The sequence below is a fragment of the Taudactylus pleione genome, unplaced genomic scaffold (assembly GCF_031769625.1).
Source record: "Taudactylus pleione unplaced genomic scaffold, aTauple2 ptg000198l, whole genome shotgun sequence".
Lineage (NCBI taxonomy): Eukaryota > Metazoa > Chordata > Amphibia > Anura > Myobatrachidae > Taudactylus > Taudactylus pleione.
The window spans coordinates 5,900,701-5,913,555 of record NW_028284600.1 but is presented as its reverse complement, the minus strand read 5'-3'; the positions used below and the strand labels follow the sequence as shown (position 1 = coordinate 5,913,555).

The window sequence follows — 12,855 nt, the reverse complement described above, 5'->3', positions numbered from 1 at the left end:
TGACACACCTGTGTCCTGCCACAGAGTGATCAATTAATAACTGTCAACATTGTGAAGTTCAGTCGCTCCAGGGCTCGCTACAAGACGTGGCGGCTGTCGATGTTGATTGACAGCTCGTCCGGTTTTGTAGGCGGGTAGGGGGGGTGGTTGAGCAAACGCAGGTGTTCCCAAAGGAACGCCTGGCGTTTGTGGGCGGCCATGCTGACATCACTACTGATTAGAGCAGGAAGTCCACCCGGGTTTGCGGGAGCCGAACCCGATGTTCGCCATCGGGCTCGGCTCTTTAGTATGGCATAATATGGGCAGAGGACACTGTAATGTGGCATCTCCAGACCGCTCGCACAAGCTGTGGGAGGTCACCCACAGCTTTGTGAGTAGGCTGGAGGAAAAAAAAAACACGCCCATCAGACCTCCAAGCTGCCTTCGGCAGCGAGCAGGTCTGAATCAGGCCCTAAATCCCCTGATTCAGAGTTGTGTGCAATACGTCTGCTATTGACGTGCCCATAAATAGGTGCGGACTTCCGCCTGTATTCACAATCAGACGGATGTATTTGACTGCACCACTGCTGTACATTTTTGCACCAGCCCTCTCCTGTGTGCAAGAGATCCTTCTTAAATCTGTGCATACACTTACCCCTGTCTAAGGCCCTGATTCAGAGCCGGACGTTCTGACCAGAGCGCTCGCTCTGAATCAGGGCACTCCTCCATTAAAATGGAGCGTCCTCCTGGACGCTCGTATAGCTGTGAGTCACCACCCACAGCATATACGAGCGTGCAAAAAGATGGTCGCGATGGTCTTGACCATCGGACTTGCGAGGGAAACCCTGCGGTCGGGTTTCCCAGCCGCAAGGCCTGGAGTGGTTTTGGCTCTATCAGAGCCAAAATCACTCCCACTAACATCACTAGTGATGTTAGTGGGGCCGGCTTCAGACTGTAGGCGTTCCCAAGGGAACACCTCCGTCTGGCAGGCACGCCCCCGGCACGCCCACCAAAGGGGGCGTGCTGTCAATCAACCAAAGGGGGCGTGCTGTCAATCAACATCGACAGCACGCCCCCTTTGGTGCGAGACCCCGAGCGATGGAAAGCCCGCCGCTCGCCGGGTCTCGCGCATGCGCACGACGGAGCTCCCTCCGTCATGCGCATGCGCAGTGGGGAACATCGACCCACTTGCGAGCGTACTGCTGCTCGCGAGTGGGTCTGAATGACCCCCTAAATTCCCACTGCAAACTTATGCTGAGTGCTACTGCCCCATTGCCATCCATTTACGCCCATTTAGCTGCAAGCAGAGATCCGGCTAACGTCCGTGTTATTCAGAATAGCCCCGCAGATATGCTGAGCCGTGTAAGTATGCCTCGCTCGGCCTCGCACTTTGTGTGCAACTCGGAATCCGGCTCTAAAGCAGTGAGCTGTCCCCACTGATAGTCGCCCCAAGTACCCAGGGATAGAGTTATCTAATAGGGCCCATACACCTAAACGACCAGCATAAGATCAGATGAATGATACGTTTCCCCTACGATTCTCCCGGAGCTCCCTGGCAGTCTCTGCAGCATGTTTGTTGTTTTTCTAGCACAGGATCAGTCGTAAGATCGATCATTTGTCTCACAGGCTCATCAGGGGCTCATCAGGGAAAAACAGTAATTGAAATGACTTGAAATGCCACACGATGGATCACATGAACAAAACAAACAGCACGATCCTCATACGGATACGACGGGCAAGATATGCTGCACATATGATCAGAAGACACGATTGTACGAACAGCGGGAGCGCGCATCGGATCGTAAGTTACTAAAAAAAGACACGATTTTCACAAGATCCATCTTATGATTGCTTGAAAATCATGTAATTGTCCAGAAATCGTGTAGGTGTATGGCGGCTATTACTTGGCCTTAAGTTTGAGTGCAGGGGCGTAGACAGAACTTTTTTGGCCCCATAGCAACATTTTGAAGGGCCTTCAATGTAATTCTTCCAAAGAGACACATTTCTCTGCTGCATTTTATGCCCCATAGTAATGCTCTAGTTAATGATATGCCCCATAGTAGTATCCAAGTTAATGGTATATCCCATAGTAGCGCCCTAGTTCATTTGATGTTCCATAGTAGTGCCCTAGTTCATTGTATACTCCATGACACATTGTAGTGCTGCCAGTATACATTATGCCACACATTGTCCCAGTACATACTATGTCACATTAAAGAGGCCCCAGTTCATATTATATCACATTACAGTACCCCCAGTTCATATTATGACATCATACAGTACCCTTAGTTGATATTATGCCACATAATAGTGCCCCAGTTCATATTATATCACATTACAGCACCCCAGTTCATATTATGCCACATTACAGTGTCCTCTGCCCATATTATGCCATACTAAAGTGCCTCCAGTTCATATTATGCCACATTGCAGTGCCCCAGTACATATAATGTAACATTACAGTGTCCTCCAGTTTATTATTATTATTAGAATTTATTGACATAGCGCCACAAGTCTGCCGCAGCGCTTTACAAAGTTGATAAATAGGTGACCAGTGCAGTACAATGCAGGACAAGGACATGGATAATATACATTGCTACATTAGCGACCATAACACCCACATAAACAGCAGAGCATAAGCAACCAAGTGTTAGGTGCCCTAGTGGTGAGTAAGAAGTAGATGAAAGTGAAGTATGGAGAAGCACAAGAGGGTAGAGGGAGGCGTGAGTGGGAGGAAGTAATCAGTTGGCATGAGAGGCGGCGTGCATTAGTTGAACAAAGAGGGTGGACAGGAGAGTTAAGGGAGATGAGATCAGAGATGTAAATGGGAGAGGAATGGGTGAGGGCTTTGTAAGCGACTGTGAGAACCTTGTATTGCATTCTGAAAGGGAAGGGGAGCCAGTGAAGGGCTTGTAGGAGAGGTAGCGCTCCCGCTAGGCTGTGTCAGCGGGGAGCCGCGTCCTACCCTTTTTCTAAAGGGCAGAAAGCACCCTGCCCTCCAGCGCAGCGCCCCGCTGAAACAGCATGCGGGTTCTGTCCCTTCCCGCGCGCCGAAGTGTCCCACGGGTGGGGAAAACGGTGGCGCATGCGCCCGGCATCCACTCAGTGACCGCTGCACCTGGGAGCTGCCCGACATGTCCGGAAGTGCCGGGCACGCTCCCAAGAGTGACAAAAAGGGGACGCGACAAAAAAACACCCCCCCTTTTCATTGGCCATACCCTTTCTCTAGGTCCGGCGTCCTGCCTGCCTAGAGTGAACACTAGGAGAGGGGAGGCAGATGTAGAGCATTTGGAGAGAAAGATGAGTCGAGTAGCAGCATTGAGGACAGACTGGAGAGGAGAGAGATGGGAGTTGGGGAGACCAGATAGGAGGAGGTTACAGTATTCCAATCTGGAGATGACCAGTAAGTGATCTTGGAAATATTTTTGATTATACCACATTACAGGGCCTGTGTTTAGATTATGAGCCCTTAAAGGCCTCCCTTACTATTATAGCATCCTCTAAATACATCATTCACTGAAAATGGAATGTCACCCCATTTAGGCCTGGCAATGGCTCAGAGCCAGTCACATAGCAGGCAATTCTAGGAACTTGGTAAACATCTGTATGACCTGTTTTCGGGCCCCCTAAGCCTCTGGGCCCCATAGCAATGTGCCCCCCCAGCACGCACTGTAGCTACACCCATGTATGAGTGGCCACCTTTCTCATGTACTTTACTGACCTCATTTATAATTAGGAGTAGATCAAAATTTGCATTGCAACACATTATCAAGTGATGAAAATGGTACTAATACTAAAGCTGCATACACACACAAAGATTTTGTAAATTAACGATTTTAGTAAACGATTTTCGTTCATTTTTTCAAGGGAAAAAATGAACGAAAATAGTTTACTAAAATCGTTCATTTACTAAATGTAATGAACAAATTTTTTGAACTACAAACGATTTTTGCATAGTCCCTTAATGAAAATCGTTGAGTTGGTCAGTCCTGACCGAACTACAAACGTGAACGCGCATGAACGATAATCGTTCATCGTTTTAACTTAGAAAGTGAACGATTTTTTCAACGATAATCGATATCGTTTATCGATAATCGTTAAAAAAATCGTTGTGTGTGTGTACGCACCTTTAATGTTTTCAGTGTAGCACACAATATTGGGCAGGATTATTCTTACAGTCTCATTTTGAGTTGAGTAAGGACAAACCCACTGCAAGCAAAAATGATCGGATAACCCAATGGAAACTTGGCGCTGTTTGAATCTGCCCTAATGCCTGAATAGTGTTAGTAATAAAGGCACACTTAGGGCCTGATTACGAGGAGGACGCAGTGTCGATGTCTCAATAAGATGCCCATCGGCCACGGTATTACCATAAAGATGCCGCAGTGGCTGCGCCAAAAGATGCAGCAGCTACTGCAACTGCGCCCACCTCTGAATCGCCTCCACAGATAGGCAGTTTCCTGGGTGGGCGATCCTGGGTGGTAACAGGGTGGCTTTCTGGACGCGGGCGTGTGACGGTCAGCGACTGCGTCCTTTTTCGTAGTTGCACTGATTTCAGCAGCCATGCGCAGATGGACATTCTGCTCCTCCATAGGGGCTGGTGCAATCTTTGATGGTGCAAGTAATGGTGCGTCTTAATATGGAAAGCGGTGAATTAACCAGCGACCATCTCTGTGTAAATCCCATCAGCTGCTGTATTGGCATAAAGGCGCAGTTGCGCTGCGGAAAAAGATGCAGTCACAGCTGCTTTAGCGTCCACCTCTGAATCAGGTCCTTAAATCTGTATGTAAAATTAAATACAGGTATAAATACAAAATGACAGCAGTAGAGTTAAATTAAATACAAAAATAAAAAAAACACTAAGCAGGCGCTAATAAAAAAAATTCAAGTTATATATCACTACGTCTAAAAAAAGCAGCAAAACAATTATGAGCTTGTGTAAGCTCAAATAATGTGGCCACGGAATGGTCACTGGATACTAGAAACAAAGATGGGTTTTGCACTAATTGATATTATGGGCTGTCTTCGATTAGTTTCGCCCCGGCGAAAAAGTTCCGCCTGCCAGACTTTTCGCCGCCTTCGCCTGTTTTGGAGTTGAAAACTTTTCATACGCGCTCCCGATTTACTTTATTCAATTAGCAAACAGGCGAAAACGGGACCCGGCGAATGTGAAACAGGCGAAAAGTGCAGGATGAATTGGGGGAATCACTCTGTACCCCAGAAAAAGATGGGCTGACTTTGGAAATCATTATGGTAGTTTAGTATTAGCCCTAATTGAATTAGTTAGGGTATTTAAGTGGTGGTAATTGCTTGCTATTAGCGTTTTGGTAAAAGTGGTGAAGAATGGCATAAAGCAGAGTTTTTTTGGAGAAAATAAGTAGTCCCATCAAATTTGGGGAGCTTGAAAATGGGTACTAGCATATATTTATGTCTCTAAAGTGAAGTTTTAGAAAAAGTTAAACTCTTCCGTCATACAAGCACCTGCAATCCCCAAAACACTTCTTAGGGCACCCCCAGAAGCTTATTTCACTAGTTTTTGAAGTTGTCCCCCCACTTTTTTCATTTTCGCCCCAAATTTCTAAGGTGTTTTTTAGGGTGCTTTTTTAGGCGTTTTTTTTTTTCATTTTTTGGTGGTGAATTGTCCTTTTGGGGGGGGGTGTACCAAGGGTTCTGAGTGGTTTCCCAACATCTGCACCCCAAAATATAGATTTTGAACTTTATTTCTCCTGCTATTCTGTGAAGAAAATGGGCCTTGACTTTCCGCATAGGCGAAAACGGACTGGAATTGAGGCCCTCATTCAGAGCCACTCGTAAGCTTCAGTACGCTCGTTCCGAGCGATGTTCGCACATCTGCGCATGCGTACGGTTTTTATTACGCATGCGCGAACCAGTCGGTGCGGCCGAAAATCGTTTGTTCGCTATATAGCGAATGCCTGCTATTTTGTGTGACAGAAGGAGGCGTATGTGGGTGGTAACAGGGGAAGGTGCTTGAAAACGGGGGTGTGGAATTCGAACGCAGGCGTGCTTAAAGGTCAAAACGGGCGTTTTATGGGAGTGCATAATTAATACAGCAGCGTCATTGACCACGTCACTTGGTTTTTTTTTACTCCGAACTGCTCGCAAAATAGCGGTTGAAAAAACCAACCACAAGAATAGCGAGCAGTTCATACGCTGTACGATGTACTCGATTAATCTAATAAATAGCGGACATGACGTAGGATGCGAGCGGCCAGGGGGCGTATTTTTCAAAATTACAACCGCAAGTTTTGCTCGCTCGTTCAGACTTAGAGGAGTGAACAGACCGCAATTAGCGAACGGTTCATTTGAATAGCCACCCCTTGTTTTAGAACGAATGACCGCAAGTAGCGAGCGGCTCTGAATGAGGGCCTGAATACGGAGATCATTTACATACGAAAACGGCTTTTCGCTTCTAATTGCATATGGCCCTATGTATATGAAATATATGTAAATGTAAGAGTATAATAGGGATATGGTAGAACCCACACAAAGATCAAGACGCCATTTTTAATATCATATAATGTTTATATATGTTTTTGTTTTTTTTTAAACATTAGACATTTATTGTTTCAAAAGTTTGGGGGAGAAGGTATGGGGTACAGAAATAAAAAATGAGGGGGAAAAGGGGAGTTAGGGATACAACAGTTGCAATATATAAAGCATTGAACATTAACATAATTTAAGATATAGCGTAAGTACACAGTTACATGTCCAACATTGTCAGCTATATATATTATCCAATATATAGCATGGAACAAACATATATGGTTCAAGTCGCCCTTTAACAGTGAAAGACTCAGCATAAACATTATAACTTCCCAGCATATATATTTTTTATAGAACAAAGTAGTCAACTCTTTCCTTCACACCAAATGGTCAACTACTGCCCACTGCTTTTCAGTGAGCTGAGGCTCACAGCTCACGGTTAAGGTTTTAGTTTTGAGGTCCAATGTACTGACCAACCCAGCCACTTGCTCACAGGGTCCACCTTATTTAGTCCTCCAAAGATCCACTCCAAAAATCAGCACCTTCAGTAACAAGGATGGGAACAGTATCACTTTCTTTTAGAAACTATGGGCCTGATTCAGACCCACTCGCGAGCGGCTGTCCGCTCGCAAGTGGGTCGATGTTATGGACTGAGCATGCGCACGACGGAGGGAGCTCCGTCGTGCGCATGCGCCAGACGCGACGAGCGAAGGAAAGTCCTTCGCTCGTTGTGTCCGATCAAAGGGGGCGTGCTGTCAATGTTGATTGACAGCATGCCGCCTTTGGTGGGCGTGCCGGGGGCGTGCCTCCCTGACGGGGGCGTTCCCACTGGAACGCCTCCCGTCAAAAGCCGGCCCACTGACATCACTAGTGATGTCAGTGGGAGTGATTTTGGCTCTGATAGAGCCAAAATGACTCCGGAGCTTGCGGTTGAAAACCTCAACCGCAGGCTCCGGCTCGCAATTTCGATGGTCGCGATGGTCACGACCATCGCGGCCATCACAATGCACGCTCGTATAGCCTGTGGGTGGTGACCCACAGCTATACGAGCGTCCAGGAGGACGCTCCATGAAAATGGAGCCCGGCCCTCATTCAGAGCGTGCGCTCTGCTCAGAGCGTACGGCTCTGAATGAGGGCCTATGAGTGCAGAGAGATGATAAGAGTAAACCCATTGTACCCATTGTCTCCTCTGCTGGTCTCCTCTGTCCAGTTCAGCTGTTGAGTGAATGGAGGTATGTGGACCTCTGTGTATGAATGCGTTTGGTTAGGTGTGTCACATGAGGTTATGCTGGCTGAATAAAATCAATTTAATTTGTAATTAAATAAATAAAAAAAACATCAATAAAAAAACAAAATACACTGTGTATAAATGTCCAATGCCCAACGCGTTTCATCCCGTTTACGGGACTCTTTGAAGGGTGTTACCAGACTGCAGTTCATGTGCCCTTTCAATAACTTGTTAATTGCTCCTTCAGTCTCTAAACGCCGTTCGCGGTTACTTCCGGGTTCAGTCTTTCGCGCCTGCGCATTGGAGTCAGTTCACTGCTCCCTCTGTCTAGGGATGATGCGCTTGTGTGGACTTTAGCTTCACGTGTATTCTTGATGTTGCAGAGTGAGCTCTATCTCATGCTGCATAGACGGACCTATGCGCATGCGCCAAAATCCCTTCTGAGGACAATAGGATTCCTTGCATACCATGCTTGCTAGTTCCGTTTTTCCTTGCTTAAATCCTGCATTTGATGCAATGTTTGTCCCCTATAAGCAGGCGGCCATTTTGTTGTGGTCATTGTGTTTAATAGCTATATTAGAGATATTCATAGACCTAATCTTTACACAAAGTCTCACATATCAAGATCCTTATCTCATTATTAATAGCAATCACATTCTTTAACTTGCTATTACATTCAGAATATATCTACTAAATGCCTATACTTGTATCACTTGTTATTACATTGGAATTCATTAAAGTGTCATAGGTAATAACTTGTTAACCCATTAAGGATCCAGTGTATTACATTGAATCTTCAAAATCTGTACTTAATATATCTTGTCTCATTGGTATGTACCAAAGACAAAATCTTATATCTTATATATACCCCACAGTAAACAAATTAACTGAAGGATATTCATATACCATCATATTAGGTCAGTAACTATATTGAAAACACCATATGTACGCCTGTATTCACATGCATACAAACATACACGCACCTTCAGTTAATTTGTTTACTGTGGGGTATATATAAGATTTTGTCTTTGGTACATACCAATGAGACAAGATATATTAAGTACAGATTTTTTTTTTTTTTTTTTAAACTTTCTTTATTCATCAGAGCATAGAAAAACACATCACAATTTAAATTGATATTATATATAGTATACAATCAATCATACAATAACACAATTTGTATGCACAGATTTTTTTTTTCTTCACTGGACGTGGCCCGTCGGGTCCCCCCCTCCCCACTCCCACCCAGATAGAATCAAATGTCTAATATCAACCCGGAGTGTTAAAAACAATCGGAGGGTCATTAAGCAATATACGAGTCTCATACCATGAGGTGTATCGAAAACATTTGAAAATTTGCTGTTTGATAGATGTAGATAGCGAGTCTATGAATCCTTCCCATAATTGGAAAAAAGAAGTTGTTTTGACCTCTTTTTGTAGGGTGGATTCTAACCAATCCATCCGAAAAACATGAAATAGTTTATCTCTAAATAGTGAAATCGATGGAGGTAGTGGGTTAATCCACATCTGGAGTATACTTTTACGGGCCACTGCAGAGATTATCATCAACAATTTCATACTTTCAGATGGAGCTTGAACATTAGGTGGTAAAATGCCCAGTATTGCCCATTCCGCTGATAGGGGTAAATAGTTAACCAGGCAAGAGGAGGCATATCTATTGACTGATGACCAAAACTGTCGTATCAATGGACATTCCCACATACAGTGAACAAAATTTGCCTCCGCAGCCCCACATTTAGGACAATTACTAGTGTCAGACGCTCCCATCACAAATCTGCGATGGGGGAAATATATCCATTGTGGTAAATATTATAAAACATCTCCCTATAAATACTTGCTGAGAGTATAGATTGAAAATAGGAAAGTGAATTCAATAATTTATTAATAGATAAATGAGGAAATAACTTTAACAAAGAAGAGAGACCTGTGGTTATCTTTTCATGGTCCATTTGAGGATGAAGAATCTTATAATGTAGAGATATCGTCCCTCCTCCCCCCATAGGATGGGCTAATAAAAGGTCTAGTGAGTTAGACCAGTCTAAAGGTGAGAACACCCTAATTACCGAACTTACATAATGTTGAGCTTGATGAATCGCCCAAAAGTGAGATTGGGGTAAGTTATATTTAGTGGAAACATCAGCCTCCCGCAACAACTTGCTAAGTACAGATTTTGAAGATTCATTGTAATACACTGGATCCTTAATGGGTTAACAAGTTATTACCTATGACACTTTAATGAATTCCAATGTAATAACAAGTGATACATGCATACAGACATGCACGCACATTCAGTTAATTTGTTTACTGTGGGGTATATATAAGATTTTGTCTTTGGTACATACCAATGAGACAAGATATATTAAGTACAGATTTTGAAGATTCATTGTAATACACTGGATCCTTAATGGGTTAACAAGTTATTACCTATGACACTTTAATGAATTCCAATGTAATAACAAGTGATACAAGTATAGGTATTTAGTAGATATATTCTGAATGTCATAGCAAGTTAAAGGATGTGATTGCTATTAACAATGAGATAATGAGATAAGGATCTTGATATGTGAGACTTTGTGTAAAGATTAGGTCTATGAATATCTCTAATATAGCTATTCAAACACAATGTTAAAATGACCACAACAAAATGGCCGCCTGCTTATAGGGGACAAACACTGCATCAAATGCAGGATTTAAGCAAGGAAAAACGGAACTAGCAAGCATGGTATGCAAGGAATCCTATTGTCCTCAGAAGGGATTTCGGCGCATGCGCATAGGTCCGTCTATGCAGCATGAAGTAGAGGTCGCTCTGCAACATCAAGAATACACGTGAAGCTAAAGTCCACGCAAGCGCATCATCCCTAGACAGAGGGAGCAGTGAACTGACTCCAATGCGCAGGCGCGAAAGACGGAACCCGGAAGTAACAACGAACGGCGTTTAGAGACTGAAGGAGCAATTAACAAGGTATTTAAAGGGCACATGAACTGCAGTCTGGTAACACCCTTGAAAAGTCTCATAAATGGGATGAAACGCGTTGGGTACATTGGACATTTATACATAGTGTATTTTGTTTTTGTTTTTGAATTGATGTTTTTTTTATTTATTTCATTACAAATTAAATTGATTTTATCCAGCCAGCATAACCTCATGTGACACACCTAACCAAATGCATGCATACACAGAGGTCCACATACCCCCATTCACTCAACAGCTGAACTGGACAGAGGAGACCAGCAGAGAAGGAGACAATGGGTAAGTTTACTCTTATCACCTCTCTGCACTCATAGTTTCTAAAAGAAAGTGATACTGTTCCCATCCTTGTACCTGAAGGTGCTGATTTTTGGAGTGGATCTTTGGAGGACTAAATAAGGTGGACCCTGTGAGCAATGCTTTGAAAGAACAGTGTGGCATGAGAATTACATTCTTGGGATTTAATTAAGGACATTGAATAGCTACAGTGACTTCCGGTATTTTGATTATACGAGACTTTTTGGCATTGGATTGGTGCGGGATTTCAAATAGAAACAGAGTCAATGGATTTATTTGGTGTACGGGACTGATTTTCATTGCAGGACTCTTTTAAGAATATTCATCTATCAATTCTATTTATTTACATCTATTTATATATTTATAATAATAATAATATTAATCTATTTAACCTATTTATTACTATTTTCTATGTAATATTTATTAATTTATATCTTCACACGTTCGTATATATTGGGTAAATTATTTATAATTAGTTATATTTACATATCCATATAACCATTAATGATTGTAGATTAACACACAAAGTCCAGATGAGCACCAATGACATATACTCTATCCGAAGGGGAGGTAGCAGTCTATCCTTAATTCAAAATTTTTCCAGGACAGCCTTTAGGTATCTCCAATTCAGTATATCGAACCTTTTTCAGCATCTAATGATAGAAGAAGGAGAGGTTGGTCAAGGTTATTCTGCTATGGCATAGGGATTTGTAATTTTGGTACCCTTGAGATTAGAAATTGTTCTGATACTTTCTATTGCTCTCTTTCTTCTCAACTTTCGTGCCAGTAAGCGACCAGCCCTATCCCCTTGTACATAATACTTTTCGCGTTGTTTAAACATCATCTGGTGAACATTTCTGAGCGCTAATGAATTCCACTCTTCTTGCACACTGAGCAAATCTCTGTATATTTTTATCATTGTTTGTGTTAAGTTTATGTTTAGCGTCTAGGTCAGCTAGCCGACATTCTATGTCCACTTGGCGTAAAACCGCTGCCTTATGAAGATGGGCCGCAGCCTGGATCGCTGATCCCCTAATTACCGCCTTTAGTGTGCACCAGAATGTAAATGAAGTAGTGTCTTCTGGTTTATTAGTTTCTAAATATACAGAGTGAGCGTTTGATATTATCTCTTTAGATTCCGGGTTCACCAGAAGGTGTTCTCCCATACGCCAGGGGCCCAGAGGAGTTCTTAGTCTGGAGATGTCCCAATCAATAGAAACTGCGCATTGGTCGGACCATGCAACCGGTAAAATCTTTGATCGCCTTACATTAGGTAAAGACCATTTGTCTGATAGGGCTAGATCTATGCACGAGTATGATCTATGTACCTGGTGTAGTGTTCCCTCTAGCTCCGGCGGCAGGCAGGGCACCGGAGCTAGAGAGGGCAATCTTGTGCGCGCGCGTCCAAAAAGGGGGCGTGGTTATGAAAAGGGGGCGTGTCTATGAGACGCGTCCCCTTTTCGTCATACTTGGGGGCGTGCCCGGCGCTTACGGACATGCCGGGCAGCCCCCAAGCGCTGCAGAAAGGGAGAATAGATGCCGGGCACATGTGCCCGGCGTCTATTCTCCGGCGGTGACCGGGTCACTGCATGTTTGTCCACCCGCGGGACACTGCGTCCCGCGGGTGAGAACGGCTCCCGCAGGCTGTTAGGGCAGGGTGCTTTTTGCCCTCCTCCTGGAGGGCAGGGTGCTTTTTGCCCTCCAGAAGGAGGGCAGGGCGCCGCGCCCCGCTAAAACAGCCTAGCGGGAACGCTACTGGTGGTAGCACGAGAGCTACTTGGTGCGCCTGGGAAGCCGAATGGAAGCAATCTCATGGAGAGAACAAAAAGCTGCCCATGCAGCTAAGCTGATGAAATCC

At 44.1% G+C, this 12,855-nt stretch overlaps 1 long non-coding RNA gene across 1 annotated transcript in view; it reads left to right on the top strand.

Moving 5' to 3' along the window:
• The window catches only part of LOC148518819 (uncharacterized), a 28,901-nt gene that overhangs the window by 2,159 nt on the left and 13,887 nt on the right, over positions 1-12,855 (top strand). The window contains exon 2 of the long non-coding RNA XR_015878962.1: positions 1,606-1,780. This is a non-coding gene — a long non-coding RNA (uncharacterized LOC148518819). The remainder of the gene's footprint in view (positions 1-1,605; positions 1,781-12,855) is intronic.